General features: G+C 40.1%; 1 long non-coding RNA gene across 1 annotated transcript in view; it reads left to right on the plus strand.

The window, feature by feature from the left end:
* Nucleotides 1–16,044, plus strand: part of LOC140476972 (uncharacterized) — a 166,293-nt gene extending 150,249 nt beyond the window's left edge. Inside the window, exon 5 of the long non-coding RNA XR_011960635.1 lies at nucleotides 12,172–16,044. This is a non-coding gene — a long non-coding RNA (uncharacterized lncRNA). The remainder of the gene's footprint in view (nucleotides 1–12,171) is intronic.
* The last annotated feature ends 699 nt before the right edge of the window (nucleotides 16,045–16,743 follow it).

Here is a 16,743-nt window from a genome sequence, read left to right on the forward strand (position 1 = left end):
ATCCTCAGGACCTGATCAGGTGTACCCTAGAATTCTGTGGGAAGATAGGGAAGTGATTGCTGGGCCCCTTGCTGAGATATTTGTATCATCAATAGTCACAGGTGAGGTGCTGGAAGACTGGAGGTTGGCTAACTTGGTGCCACTGTTTAAGAAGGGTGGTAAGGACAAGCCAGGGAACTATAGATTGGTGAGCCTGACATTTGTTGGAGGAAATCCTGAGTGACAGGATGTACATGTATGTGGAAAGGCAGGGACTGATTAGGAAAAGTCAACATGGCTTTGTGTGTGGGAAATCATGTCTCACAAACTTGATTGAGTTTTTTGAAGATGTAGCAAAGAGGATTGATGAGGGCAGTGTGTTATACGTGATCTATATGGATTTCAGTAAGGTGTTCAACAAGATTCCCCATGAGCGAATGGTTAGCAAGGTTAAATATTATGGAATACAGAAAGAACTAGCCAGTTGGATGCAGAACTGGCTCAAAGATAGAAGACAGAAGGTAGTGCTGCAGTGTTGTTTTTCAGACTGGAGGCCTGTGACTAGTGGAGAGCCACAAGGATCGGTGCTGGGTCCACTACTTTTCATCATTTGTATAAATGAGCATAAGAGATACAGTTAGTAAGTTTGCAGATGACACCAAATTGGAGGTGTAGTGGACTGCAAAGAAGGTTACTTCAGATTACAACGGGATCCTGATCAGATGGGCCAATGGGCTGAGGAGTGGCAGATGGTGTTTAATTTAGATAAATACGAGGTGCTGAATTTTGGGAAAGCAAGTCTTAGCATGACGTATAACCTTAATGATAAGGTCCTAGGGAGTGTTTCTGAACCAAGGGACCTTGGAATGCAGGTTCATAGTACCTTGAAAGTGAAGTTGCAGGTAGATAGGATAGTGAAGGCATTTGGTATGCTTTCCATTATTGGTCAGAGTATTGAGTACAGGAGTTGGGAGGTCATGTTGTGTCTGTAAAGGACATTGGTTAGGCCATTTTTGGAATATTGCATGCAGTTCTGGTCTCCTTCCTATCAGAAGGATGTTGTGAAAAATGAAAAGGTTCAGAAAAGATTTACTGGGATGTTGCCAGAGTTGGGAGGATTTGAGCTTTCGGGAGAGGCTGAACAGTCTGGGGCTGTTTTCCCTGGAGACTCAGAGGCTGAGGGGTGACCTTATAGACATTTTAAAAATCATGAGGGGCATGGATAAGATAAATAGACAAAATCTTTTCCCTGGGGTGGGGTAGTCCAGACATGAGGGCATCAGTTTAGGGCGAGAGGGGTAAGATATAAAAGAGACCTAAGGGGCAACCTTTTCATGCAGAGGGTTGTATGTGTATGGAATGAGCTGCCAGAGGAAGTGGTGGAGGCTGTTACAATTGTAACATTTAAATGACATTTGGATGGGTATATGAACAGGAAGGGTTTGGAGGAATATGGGCGGGTGCTGGCATTTGGAACTAGATTGGGTTGGGATATCTCGTCACCATGGATGAGTTGGACCGAAGAGTGTGTTTCCGCGCTGTACATCTCTATGATGCTATGACTCTAATCATCCATTGTTCAAGGTGTCACTTTACTTCCAAGGGTAAATGCACTTTGAGTTATTTTCGTATGAAATACAAATACTTCTCATTTTATGATAGTATTGTGGAAGGCTGTAAAAATACTGGGTCAAAATCCTACAATGTTATTCTTAACAGCACTGAGCATGTGCCTACCCCCCCAAAAACTCCAGCAGTTCAAGGCAGCAACACATTTCCACCTTCTCCAAGGCCGAAACATAGAAAATAGGTGCAGAATTGGGTCATTCATCCCCTCGAGCCTGCACCACCATTCAACATAATCATGGCTGGCTGTGTAATCTGAGTATCCCATTCCAGCTTTCTCTCCAAACCCCTTGATCCCTTTAGCTACAAGAGCCACATCCAGTTCCCTCTTGAACATATCTAATGAACTGGCCCCAACTGCTTCCTATGGGACAGAATTCCACAGGTTCACAACTCTCTGAGTGAAGAAATTCTTCCTTATCTCAGTCCTGAATAGTTTACCTCTTATTTTTAGACTGTGACCCTTATTTCTGGACTTCCTCAACATTGGGAAAATTCTTCCCCCATCCAGCCTGTCCAGTCCCATCAGGATTTTATATGTGACTATGAGAACCCCCCTCATTCTTCCAAATTCCAGTGAGTACAAGCCCAGTTAATCCAGTCTTTCCTTATATGTCAGTACTGCCATCCTGGGAATCAGTCTAATGAACCTTAGCTGCACTCCCTCCAATAACAAAAATATCCAGCCTCAGAGAGATCAAACCTGCACACAATACTATTTTGTGGCCTCACCCAGGCCCTGTATAACTGCAGCAAGACACCTTTACTCTGATATGTAAATTGTCTTGCTGTGAAGGAGAGCTTGCCGTTAACTTTCTTCATTGCTTGCTGCACCTGCATGCCAATCTTCAGTGACTATTCCACTGTGACACCTAGGTCTTATTGCATCTCACTTTTTCCCAAACTGCCACCATTCAGATAAGAATCTGCCTCACATTTGTCCACATTATGTCGCATTTGCCAAATAATTGTCCACTCAGCCAGCCTGTCCAAGTCACCCTGCAGCCTCTTGGCACCTCCCTCACAGCATACACTGCCACTCAGCTTCTTGTCATCTGCAAATTTGGAGAGATTGCATTCAATTCCTTTGTCCAACTTATCAATGTATATTGTGAACAGCTGGGGTCCCAGCACTGAACACTGTGGCACCTGATTCATCACTGCCTGCCACTCTGAAAAGGACCTGTTTATTCCAACTCTCTGCTTCCTGTCTGTCCACCAATTTTCTATCCTGGATGTGTAATTAATTAATGCTAGTCTTTTTGATGATGCCAACATCTCACGAACAAATTTTTTAAAACCTTGAAAATGACATTTCATTAAAATTGTATGTTTTGCCCACTCCATTAATTTGAGAGTTGGTTTAGAGCATGCAATACTAAATGACACCTTAGGATTTATTTCACTCAACTTAACATATATATGTGCATTTACACTGCAACATATCACAACGTTACTTTTTGTTATATGTAGCATCCATTTATTATGTTCTCTGGGTATCTTGGAAGTCCCAAAAATGAGTTTCATGATTTGTAATGGGGTGTTGTTTACTGCACATCCCAATAACATGAGAGCCACCAGTTGTATGGCAAGTATAGCTGAGGAATAGAAGAGGAAATGGAAGGGAGAAGGTAAGGTCTGTAAGTAACATCTAACTGTGATCCCAGCAAATCCAATTCCAATTCTCCCAACACCAATAAAATGATATGTTGCAGTAATCAATTACGAGCAACCAAAGTATCCACTTGGTCACAATGTAAAAGTATGAAAACCAGGACAAACTTTCCAAACCAAATTTAGAAATCATTGTCAAACATATTGTGGTCAGTGGTTAGCACAGCTGCCTCACAGCACCAGGGTCCCAGGTTCGATTCCAGCCTCGGGCGACTGTCTGTGTGGAGTTTGCACATTCTCCCAGTGTCTACGTGGGTTTCCTCCGGGTGCTCCGGTTTCCTCCCACAGTCCAAGGATGTGCAGGTCAGGTGAATTGGTCATGCTAAATTGCCCATAGTGCATTAGTCAGAGGGAAATGGGTCTGGGTGGGTTACTCTTCAGAGGGTCAGTATGGACTCGTTGGGCCGAAGGGCCTGTTTCCACACTGTAGGGAATCTAATCTAATCTAACCTAATCTAATTATATTGTATAAACAATTCAATTAGCAATTAATTCAATTAATTACCCTCATGCATTATTTTGCCTCTCCTAATGCTCTTAAATATTTTCACCCCAGTTACATGTAAAAGGCAGCTAACTTTCTGTGGGGGAAACTACAGATAAATTCAGGGCTTGGAAGGCCCTGCTTGAGTCAGAACTGACTGGCTGACCAGCTTAAGTAAAGGCATTGCCAGAATGACCATGATAAGAAGATGCATGCTGTCACCTGGAAGAGATTAGGATGTTCATGGTCCAAGGAGCCTCCATTATCAGGAGCAGCACCTCAGCAATCTTAGCAGTCTGCTGGAGGATAGATTGCTCAACTGCAGCGTGCCCTCAAAACCCTCATTGGAGGACCTCTGCTTGTGCTGCAATGCAAGTTGAGACATAGTGTTGATGATCAGATCTGCAAGTGTGCTCAAAGTGTTCCCAAGCTGTTGCATACTGGAAAGGATAGGTTCAAGCACTGAACAAAACCCTGCACAAAGTAACTGGCAGGTCTCCATATGTTCCTTGATGTTGTGGTTGCATTTCTGACAGGTCTCCCAGTAGACAGAGCATCTTATTGTCCTTTCAGCCTTCTTCCATAGCCTACTTTGTTGAAGTACCCCTCTGAGTGCTCTGCAACAGAAATTGTCTGAGACTTTGCTCCCTGGAAAATTTACATCTGTGCTGCCAGTTCTCCAAGTCCTGGCTGCCCCATGCTAGCTTTGCTCCCTGCTTTCCTTGCAAGCCTCTCATGTCCAGTGAATGACCACATGCAAATCCTGCCTTCAATTGAATATCTGAATTATGAGCTGGTGATTGTGAGTACAAGGTCGTGATTTTATATTCTTCTTATAATTTCACCCATTGCTTTTTGTCACCACATGTACATGTTACAATTCTTTGGATATCTGAATGGCCAAAAGCAGAGTAATACAGTTACAATGAATGGAGGGTGGAAAGTAAGAGATTCACGTTTACACCTTGATCAAATTTTAAATCAAAGATTGTAGAATGAGGGGAAGTGCGATGTGAGAAAAAGCATATGTTATGAAGAGACCATTAATGTTTCAGACCTTCAGGCCTACCACTGGCTATGGCCTCAGCAATAAAGACACCAATGATAATGAGCACAATCTCCTCCAAAGAGGGTAAAGATAAGAAACTATCTCTCAACCCCAGAGGCTAGGGTCTACTGCACTTGTTTGAATGTCACTTTGTTTTGCAAGAGACATGGAAATGTGTTCGTGAATGTGGTGTAATCTATTTTTACTTGGCAACTAGTGTTCACTGATGATTCATTATCTATTGATTGAGTATTGTCATATTGTATACTGAACAGTGTTTAAGTCCTGTGCACTCATTAATACATTTCCACCTCTGTTGCAAAATTCAAATCCAAACAATCAACCGGTAAATCAAAGACTGGCTATCATTTTGCAGATAACACCTCAGTTTGACACATACACAAAATGAGTGGTGGGGAAAAATAAGCACTATCACTGTTAGGCAGTAGTGTGGGGGGAAAATATAAAAAAGAAAAAGGAAAAAGAAGAAAAGAAAAATGCCACAGTTTGAAGAAGTGAAAGGATTATGAGATCAACCTATCCAGTTTTCTGATTCAGATTGGTGATACAGAACTGTGTTTCCCTTTCTCCTTTCCTTTATTCATGATATTTGTGTTTTGCCTGTTTTTTTTTGTACTTTATGTGCATGTGTGTGTATGTGTATCTGTGGACATTTAAAAGAGTTTTAAGTGGTATTGTCACAAATTACCAACTTGTTTTCATTTTTCTGTAACCATTGGTTAAGAAAATCAGTTTGTTTATAGTTATTTTTAACACACTTATCCAGATACATTTTCCCAAAGATTCAAGACAGATGAAATTTGAACCTGGGGCTCCCTCAAAAGTAGGGACATTATGACCTTGTCACAAGGACCTTTAACCAGCCTTTTTCCAATAAATGGTTATTTTATTGTTAATGACAAAACCCCAGTGTGTATTTCTTCTAACCTGAATCTGAAAGTTAGGTAAATTGGGCATTTTAGATAGTTTAAGTAAATAATCATATTTGTGATAGCTTGGGGAGCAGTGGATCTCTGATATTAGTGTATTCTCCCAAGCGAGTGTGGCACCACTTGTGAGTGAACTGATCTTTTTGAGGAACCACATCCAGGTTTGCAGGGCTTGTTTTCTAGCTTTGAGCACTTTGGATGTCATTGAGAATTTGTCAGGACAATCAACTTGTACCTTAGCGGGCGAGTACATTTTCTTCCTCTGCACCTTCTCAACTAAGGCCTTCAGTGCAGCACTGAAAAATCTTGAACTCTGTCTCATTTTGTCCAATTCTTTCACATTTTCTAAATCAGAATCAGTTGTAGAATGACTTCTAGCTCTTGCTGTTTCAAAAATGTATCACCTCTTGAAGGGGTGTAGGTTGTCTTTAATTAGTGCAGCCTCCCTTTATTGGGTGACTATGATTTTGAGTAGCATGGCTGGTGCTGACAGTATACTACAAACATGCTAAGTAGCAGGAGGCATGAGGTTTGTGTGATGCTTGCATCTGTGTTATTTCAGATCTCCAGAATTGTCCTTTGGTGCTATGGTTTTAGGATTGCTTCTGAAGCAGGACCAGTTTGTAATATGTTCCCCCCAAAATATTACTTTCTTACAAGTTTAAACTGTAAGCTCTGCTTGGAAGATAATATTCCAATCAGCAAGAGACATTTTGTTCACAAGCAATATAGTGCAGAAACAACATTAATCTTAAATATGGGTTAATCTTATGTCTTGTTTTCAAGTGTTGTCATTTTTGCTTCCTGGATATAGCTCTACAACATAAATTACGCTGGTAATCATAGATGTTGCCAATAAACTTCCATCTGTGTACAACATTAGTAAGACCTCTGCCACCAATTTCCATGCTTCCTTCATGGTAATTATTCTGTAAACTGTTGATATAAATTTCATTAATTGTGTGTGCTGTACTCAGTATTGTAAACATGCGATGTATTAATAGACTTATTATTCCATAACAATCTTTAAGTAATGGCTTTGACAATTCTGTGTATTGCCTTCCAAGTAGTGGTGTGGTTTTAGTGTGTAGCTCTGTATCTACGCCTTGTTTATTTTGTTTATGCCATTAGAGTTTGGAAAGTTACAGTGTTGTGTGTTCCAAGTATTTGGCCCCTTCTGCTGTGTTATCGTCAGGCTGATTAGCCATTGGGAATGGTCTGTTTTCAAAAGTTTTCTCCGGTTCTGTCACAAGGGAAAAGTTGCAGGAAGAACACCAAGTGGTCCATTTATTCAGTGAGTCATCAATAGAAACCTGGTACCTTAGATGCAAAATGCAGTTATCCACTGGAAACATTGTTGATGAAAAGTATTCTTTTATTGGAAAGTGCTTGTTCATCATTCGGCAGCATTTTACTGGAGGCCTCCTATATCACCTCTCAAAATGAGAAGACAGTAGGTGATATCAGCAATTGACCAGTCCGCTGTCATGACAGAAAAATGATGGGCAAACATCCAATGTTTTTTGGATTGTGAATCTCCAAAACAAATTAAATGCTGAACTCTGTCACTTTTGGCTGTAATGTAATCCAACTGTGTCCAACAAGGCAAAATTCGTTGAAACATTTCTGCATATGCTGCATGAACAAAATGTACATTGGCAGAAGGAAATGTTTAACCACTGCTCAATCTGAAAAACAACAATAGTTATAGCATGCTTTTAAATCTCATATAAACCATAAAATGTTTAATAGTGGTTTAATGTGCAGATATAAATAGGGAAGCTTACAAACTAATGTTGTTATGAGTACCCCATTATGGATACCTCACTGTGAAAACACTGACAGGACTTTCATGTTTATTATATTGCCAGAATTCCTGCATCACTGCAGGTTGTAAGATAAGGGTAAAGTTACCATAGTCCGACCAGACCATAAGGCTGCTCTCCTGTTGGACAGCGATGACTGGTAGTGATTAAACCTGACAGTCACCATGCCACAGATGAGGGGAGAGGTTGAAATGGATAATCCTCATGGTAACCCCAGCTAATGTGGGAAGTGAACCTGTGTTGTTGGCATCACGCTGCATTGCAATTTTCTTCCAACATGGCTGCTTAGAGGTATGCTACTGCTTAATCTTTTGGTGCCAGTAAAGATGGCTGGAAAGACAAAAAAGATTCAACAGAAATGTCAGTGATAATAAAACAGGGTCTCCAAAAAGGGCATAGAACCTTTAAAATCCATGGGTGGATGATTGATTGAAAGATCATCTTTTCAACAGGGAAACTGAATTTGTTGGGGACCTGGGTTCAGGATAGCTGCCTTGCACTAGCCCTGCATAATGAACAACTGAACCTGCACCTTCCAGCAATATCCCCAACTGAAAATGGACTCCTTTCTGGCATATGTTATGGTTCAGCCAGTTATTACTGCATATACTGTAAACACTGCAAATGGCATTGTGAGTTCTGAAATTATTTTCAATGTTCATATTTCCTACTTTTGTCGGATTTGTGTTCTATTTCTTCGATTTTGCTACTTTCTATATTTTTTTAAAATTTGTGATCCTTTGAAAAAAAACTTCATTTCACCGTCTGCCTTGTGTAAGGTGTTCAGGATTCTGCAGCAGCTGTGTGTTAGGTGGGAGATTTCAGGACTAGGGGGCATATTTTTAAGGTGAGCAGAGAAAGATTTAGAAAAGACATGAGAAGTAATTGTTTTACACGGAGAGTGGTTTGTATGTAGAATAATCTTCCAGAGGAAGTGGTAGGTGAGTGTACAGTTACAATGTTTAAAGTCGTTCAGATAAATGCATGAATAAGAAATGTTTGGAGGGATATGGGGCAAGTGCAGGCAGATGGGACTAATTTAGTTTGGGACTATAGTTGGCATGAACTGGTTGGATTGAAGGATCTGTTTCCATGCTGTATGACTCAATGACTCTGACTCTAACCAGTGGAGAGTTAGCCCCGATACCTTTTCAGTCCAGTTCTGCTGCGGTCCCTTGATGCCACATTAGATTGACTGCAGCCTTGTAGTCAAAGACTGTCACTCTCACCTCACCTCTGGAATTCAGCTCTTTTGAACCAATGAGGTCAGGAGCTGAGTGACCCTGGTGGAACACAAACTGCGTGGCACTGAGCAGGTTATTGCTGAGCAGCTGCTGCTTGATAGTATTGTTGGTGACACCTTCCATCACTTTAAATGATTGAGAATATATTGATAAGGCAGCAAATGATCATGTTGGATTTGTCCTGCTTTTTGTTTGCGAGACAAATCAGAGTAATTTTCCACATTGCCAGGTAGGTTCCAGTGTTGTTGCTGTATTTGAACAGCTTGGCTAGGGATGCAAAAAGTTGAGGGGCACATGTCTTTAACACTATTACTAGAACGTTTTTAGGGTCAATTGCCTTTGTAGTATCTAGTGTCTTCACTGTTGCTTGATATCACAGGAGTGAGTAGAAATGGCTGAAGACTGGCATTGTGTTGTTGGAGAAATCTGAAGATTGCATTGGAGTATGATTCTACTGTTACTGATAGCCCCCAACATCTCATAGATGTACAGACCTGAGTTACTAGATCAGTATGAATCTGTCCCATTTAGCACAGTGGATAATACCATACAACATAATGGTGGGTTTTCTCAATCTGAAGGCAGCACTTTACCTCCATAAAGTCTGTGCGGTGGTCACTCTTACTGATACTGTCATGGACAAATGCACCTGCAGGGTTGGCAGATTGGTAAGGATGAGGTCAAATATGTTTTTCCCTCTTGTTCATTCCCTCAGTGCCTGTCTTTTAGGACCCGACCAGCTCAATCAATAGCTGTGCTGCTGAGCCACTCTTAGTAGTATACTTTTTTTGCAGAAAATGTTAGGCATTTTAGATGGAGGCATAAGGATGGGTAATAAAAATTAAATGAAACAATCTTGAAGAGTATGGAGGAACAGAAAGACATATGGTTTGCATACACAAATCTTTGAAGGTGTTAGAAAAAGCAGATAAGAATTCATTTTAAGATCATATGATATCAAGAGTCCACTTGCCAACCAGCCTGCACTCGTCTCTCAAAAAATATAAATGCTGTTTTTCTCCTTGAATTGGGACTATTGTCAACTGTTGGGATGAGTGAAGTCATAAAGTTTAAGCAAATTTATCTTTTTTCAGTAATAGTCAAGTTCTGCTATATCAAGCAACGACTTTATAATTCAAAGGAATAGAGTTAAAAAGCAGGAAAGCTATGATAAAATATGTAATGACTGGTTAAATCTCACTTAGAGTATTTTGCTCAAATATGGATACCACACTCATGAAGGACCCTGGGGAGTGTGCATAAAAGATTTACAAGAATGCTGCCAGGTGGAAAAACTTCAAAAATGTGTTGAGAGTGGAAAAGTTGAGATTATACTCCTTTGAGGGGTAAAGGGTAGGAGTAATTTAGTAGAATTGTTCGAAATTAAGAACATTTTGATTGAGCACACTGGGAAAGAATGTTTTCCATTGCCAGAAGGGTTGGTAAACAGAAGACACAAATTGAAGGCAAGTATTAAGAAAAAGACAGCAGAACGATGAGAGGACATTTTTTAAACATAGCAGCTTGTTATGATCTGGCTGAAAGAGTTGTGGAAGCAAATTCAAAAAACTTTCAAATGGGAATTAGACAAAATCTTGGAACACAAATTACCTGTGCATTTATTGAATTCTCTGTTAAGACTTTGCTATGTGGAAATTGGCTGCATCATTACATAACGACAAGTACTTCACATTCATTAATTGTCACATTCTGACAAGTGATATGAAAAGTTCTTTCTTTCCTGTCAATAGCAAGCTATTCAATCTTGTTGAAGCTTAGCGTTCAGATCTCAAAAAAATCTCCATCGTGACTGATAACTAATGGATCCATGTCTCAGCAATGATAGCTCTATTACGTCCATAGATGTTAAGAGACCACAGTCGATTTGTTGTTTTATCGTTGCACTTCACTGCCTCTTAATTAATCAAAACTTGGCCTGTCTTCATAATCATTCAGAACGATTACAATGCGAGACCATTTTTATTGGTTTGGATTATCCACGTAACTGTAATACTCCTCCACATATTTTCCACACAAGTTAAAGCTTGCTTCTTATTGAATTTGAGCTTCAAAAGGACTTGGTGGCAAACATCAAAGCAAGTTATTATTGGGAGACTACCGAGAGAGTTCTTCAAAGGAGAATTTTGTAGTAATATAACATGCAGAAAATATAAAATGACTGATTTATTTTGAGAGATCTTGCAGAAATGAACTTGCCCTAATCAAAAATAAGCTTTACCATAACATTGTACACCAGGTGGAAAATTTACATTTTTAAGAAATTCAAGAAGGGCAATCCAACAATCTCTCACTCTAATCTCTCTCAAACCAAAATAAAGAAACAGCAATAGGCCATTCAGCCCCTCAAGCCTGCTTCATCATGAAGAAGGTCATGATTGATCTCTCTTACGTATAATTTATTTAGAAAAGTGTTTTAGCAAACAGTTGGTTTGTTGTGGACAACAGCAACAATAATAAATTCCATTCCTAAAGAACATTTAATGTCCCATAATAGTGGCCCACAGTGGGTGGGACAGTGGATCAGTGGTTAGCACTGCTACCTCATAGTGCTAGGGACCCGGGTTTGATTCCAGCCTCGGGTGACAGTCTGTGTGGAGTTTGCATATTCTCCCCGTGTCTGCGTGGGTTTCCTCCGGGTGCTCCGGTTTCCTCCCACAATCCAAAGATGTGCAGGTTAGGTGAATTGGCCATGCTACATTTCCCATAGTGTTAGGTGCATTAGTCAGAGGGGAGTGGGTCTGCATGGATTACTCCTCAGAGGGTCAGTGTGGGCTTGTTGGACCAAATGGCCTGTTTTCACATTGTAGGGAATCTAATCTAATTATCTTTCTTCCATTGTGTGGATGAAACTCAGGTAGAGCACATCCATTTGTGATCCCCTCATGACTTGTTTAAATGTGCCTGAACAAAGACCCAATATGCATAGATGCAACCACCTCAACAAAGCCTTTTGACTGGAAATGGGAGTGGAAATCCAACTGTTGCTATCGGGTTATCGAGTTCTATAGTCACCAACTCCACAGCTTTCCATTTGCACACTACTCTGAGTGCCCTTCTTAAGAGAGCAATATTAAGCAGCAACCATCCTCAACTCCTATAAATACAATCTAAGTGTGTGAATTTGCTTTGGGCAGTATTGCAAACCAAGATGATATTTCTGAACCTATATTTGGGAAGAACAGTGGATTGATGTTTGATATCACAGATTGCTGCCTTTTCTTTGTTCTGTTAGAAGTTCCTCAGATGCAAACAAAGGAAATTTCATTGTGAACCTAAAGAAAACTCTTTTCCATAGCTCTCTTTTTTTCTTTTCTTGCAGGCAAAGACAGCACAGACCACGAAGGAGAAGAAGACACTAAAGGTGGCCCTCCAGTTCCAGTCATTCTGACCTGAAGAGCAGAGTATTGGAATTGCATGTATCTGGTCACAGAATAAGCTGCTGTGAAACAATGGAGAAAACATGATGATTTGACACTGAAATCCAACCAAATATGAATATCTGCACAATAAGGACATTGGGCTCTTCCACCTTGTCATGCCTCTCATCTCCAGAAGGTTTGTTACTGAGTGCTGTACCAATAAGATGAACATTCTTCAGCGATCACACGGTTTGAGTAATCACTGTCAAATAACTCGTGAGGATGTTGAACATGGGGAGCATCACCTTCTATATGAAAGAGCACAGCCGCATCAGGCACTACAAGCAAGACAGGACTTAATTGATACCCAGTTACAACAGATGAAAGAGATCACTTATTGACTGTAATATGTTGTTGATTGATAAATGGTCCATTTTTGTTCTGAGAGCAGCTTATGTTTGCTTTTTATTTGTTTTGTTCTGTTAGTGAATAAAAATGACTGCTTAGAAGACTTTCCTGTAAATAGTGGTCCAACAATGAACAGTGATAATGCCAGATCTCCATGGCAATTGATGAGAGAATGGCAAAGACTTAGAGCGGTTGTAAAGTAAATATAACTGAGGTAAACTGAGTGGTTTGGTGTTTAAATGGTGATAAATATAGGAATAGTTTGTTTTGTTCACACATGGCTGTCAGTGGCTGGGCCAGGATTATTTTCTCATCTCTAATTGCCTGGAGGGCAGTTAAAAGTCAATCACATTGTTGTGGGTCTGGAATCACATGGACGCCAGAACAGATAAGGATGGAAACTATCCTTCCCTAAAGCACACTAATGAACCAGATGGGTTTTCTGACAATTGACAATGGTTACAGAGTTGACATTAGATTAGCCTTTTATTCCAGATATTTGTTGAATTCACCATCTGCCATGGTGGAGTTTTAACCTCATGACCTCACACCATTAGTCTGGGGTTTTCAGTTACTAATGCAGTGACATTAACATTACACCATTGACTATGCTGTGCATTTGTATGTCTAAGGAGGTATCAGTCATGCCACGTAAATGCGCTTTGAAGCATTGGTTTGTGGGTTGCTGTCCTAGTATGTGAAGAGCAACTCTATACTTTCAGTTTTTGACCAGGTGCTGCACTAGGTGTCCTCAGAAGTACCATGAGTGGCAAGTAGGCATGGTGATAGGAAATGAGGTGAATGTAGGATGTTAGTTCAAGAAAACCCATTAGGCTCATAGAGAGAAACCCTCTATGCAGTAGCAATGGCACTTAGTCAAATTCTGGTAAAATTCAGCCATTTGTGTTCAGCCCCTCTGTGCTGTAGCTTAGCAGGTAGGCGGTTTGAGATGATGGCATCTGATGCCTCTTCTAAAGCTGCTGCTTGCTACTGGTGCTGATATTGTTGGTCTCACTCCTGTCATTCTTCATCGGAGTCCAAGTTAGAGATGTGCAAGGTGTCCCTAAATAGCTGAGAAAGCTGACAGCTTAAGTGCAAATCAAAGTCAAAGAATATCAATGTCAAAGGACTGACCTTGAAGGTCTTTGAAATTTTGAAATCACACTCTCAGAACAAATGCTGTGAGTAGCAGCCTTTTAATTAGTCAAAGAAGTAGCGTCATAGTTTTGTCTTGGAAAGCCTTCCTGAATGTTGATTACTCAGTCCCGTAAGTATGCACTATTCTCTTACTTTGGTGAGTTTGAATGATTTTACGGGATCCACATACTGCCAGTTAAAGACAGCGTTCACAATTAAAGCCAGAATTCATTATTTAAGCTGCAATAAATGATCTGTTTGCACATTTAAATCTCAGACACCACAGTCCCATGGGTGGCAGCAGTGTAATGATCTAGGAACCCAGCATCCCAGATTAATGTTCTGTGACCAAGGTTGGAAAGCTAGGCTTTGTGATTGCCTCAACAGTTGAGTGGGGGTCAGGATTTCAGTTCGAGGCTACGTTCACTTTCCTGGCAGCTACAGTTTCTTTGCAACCCCCAAACTCGATTGAATTAGGCAGCACGGTGGCTCAGTGGTTAGCACTGCTGCCTCATAGCGCCAGGGACCCAGGTTCGATTCCCGCCTCGGGCAACTGTCTGTGTGGAGTTTGCACATTCTCCCCATGTCTGTGTAGGTTTCCTCCGGGTGCTCCAGTTTCCTCCCACAGTCCAAAGATGTGCAGGTCAGGTGAATTGGCCATGCTAAATTGCCCATAGTGTTAAGTGGATTAGTCGGGGGTAAATGTAGGGAATGGGTCTGAGTGGGTTGCTCTTGGGAGGGTCGGTGTGGACTTCTAAGGCTGAAGGGCCTGTTTCCACACTGTAGGTAATCTAATCTAATCAAATGTGTTTAGATAATCATGCTAATTTTAAGGGAAATATACAGTCACTTCAGAGAATATTCAATGCATTTCTCAAAGTCCTGTCATTACCGGTTGTATAATATGCCAGATCCATACAATAAAAATAAGAAAGAAAGCTCCATGTTGCATATAAAATGTTTCCAAATTATCCAATTGCTCAGTATAATAATAGCAGGCATTTCACTCCAACTTTCACTGTACATTCTCTGCCTCATGTTCTATTTCCGGAACCTTTTGATTCTGTTGTAACTGAGTGATGGATGGAATAAACTATAGTAGAGACATCTTCAAGCCAACTATATTTATTCACAGAAATCTTAATGCAAGTTGGATCTGGAGCCAAATGCAGAGGTTTTTTTTGGCACATTATTTATCCACTCAATAAGATTCAGGATTCAGCTGAAGCTACAAATTATATGCGCTGTTTTCCACGTTTGAAACTTCAATCAATAATTTTAAATTTTTCACCTTCAACTGACATCCCATTCAATTCTGAAGGAGCATGAAAGATTTGGGCGTACTGATACTACATGGCACAGTTATGCTGTATCATTTCTGCAGAAATCAAAAGTGGATACCACAGACATTTCCATCCCCAACCTATAAATCCCTTAGGTGTTATTCATTTTCCAGTATTCCAAAGAAATTATGGCATTTTTCCACAGTTATCTTTGAAATAAAACCATTACAGAGGATTAATTTCCTTGCTGATTGTATCTCTTATCCATATAGTTGTTCAGCTTTCAGTTAATTTTACCGGCAATGAAACTAGATTGAAGGAATATCAGTACCTGTAACTGTGGTTCAATGCTTAACATTTTAGAACTAGGAGCAGGGTTGGGTAATTCAACCTCTCAAGCCTGCTCTGCCATTTAATGTGATCATTGCTGAGCTCATTGCTTTACTGCTTTCTGTTCATTAACCTTTAACCATTACTGTCACAAAGCTAGTCCCTTTCTTTTCTAAAAGCTGTTCCTTGGCTCAAGGTTACTCTGTCCTTGATTTTTTTCAGAGAGTTAATAAACCAGGCCAGGTTCTGATCAGTCTGGTTTGGTGCAGGGATGAAAAAGGATTTTGAGGCCTTTTGTTTATATGTAAACAGATGAAACTTCAGACCAAAGTGGTCATGCTTTAGAAGTGACCTGTATAAAGAAAGGGGAGCGGTCAACTCTCTAGCTGAGCAGTTTAGTTCAGTCTTGAACTAGCGAGGAATTCAGCAGGGAGCTGCATGGAAACTCTCTCTCTTTCTGCCCTTCAATATCAATCTGTAAGCATGTGTTTAATTTAAGTTTTTAAAGAGGGGTTGCTTATTGGGATTATTGTGTATATTCGGAACAGCATAATTAAGTCTAGTTTGGATAGACTGAGTACTGTAAGGGTTCTTTATTCTGTTCTTTGTATTCCATTGTGTAATTTTGTGAATAAGTTTTTGTCTGTTTTAAAATCTAGTTGTCAACCTAGCTAACTTAATCCTGGTAATATTCTCTGTACACTTACTAAAACAAATTGCAAAGTTATGGTCTGAGCTGCCTGCTTAAGAATGCTTTGAGTGGTCTGACTTACTAATTAAAATCTATCTATTTGCTTAAATTTCTTAAGTGTCTCTGCATTCACCAAAATCTGGAATAGTGAATTTCACAGACTGAAAGAAGTAATGCCCTCTCTTCTCTGTTTTAAATTTGTCTCTCCTTAGCTACAAATCAAGACCTCATTCTTGTTTGCTGCACAAGGGGAAAAATCCACTTTATGTCTATTTTGTTAATCCCCTTTAGCATCTAATATGCCTCAATTAGATCTCCTTTCATTCTTTTAAATGCTACAAAGTATTGACCTAAATATGCCTCATAAGACAAGACATCTCTGAAATTAATCTAATGAACCATCTCTGAAATGCCTCCAAGAAAATTTATTCATGTTTACTCAAGTAAGACCAAACTGCACATAGTTTCCTAGATACGTTTTCACCAGTGCCTCGTACAGTTGCAACAACACTTGCCTACTTTTATATTTCATTCCATTAGCAATAAGTGCCAAAAATCCATTTGCCCTCCTTATTACCTGCTGCATAATTACCTGTCACATTATATGACTATCCTCTTTATACAATCTTATGAGTCACTAACACAACATCAATAAAAGATTAACATGAAACAGAAATATAATT

This window comes from Chiloscyllium punctatum, chromosome 5 (genome assembly GCF_047496795.1).
Source record: "Chiloscyllium punctatum isolate Juve2018m chromosome 5, sChiPun1.3, whole genome shotgun sequence".
Classification (NCBI taxonomy): Eukaryota; Metazoa; Chordata; class Chondrichthyes; order Orectolobiformes; family Hemiscylliidae; genus Chiloscyllium; species Chiloscyllium punctatum.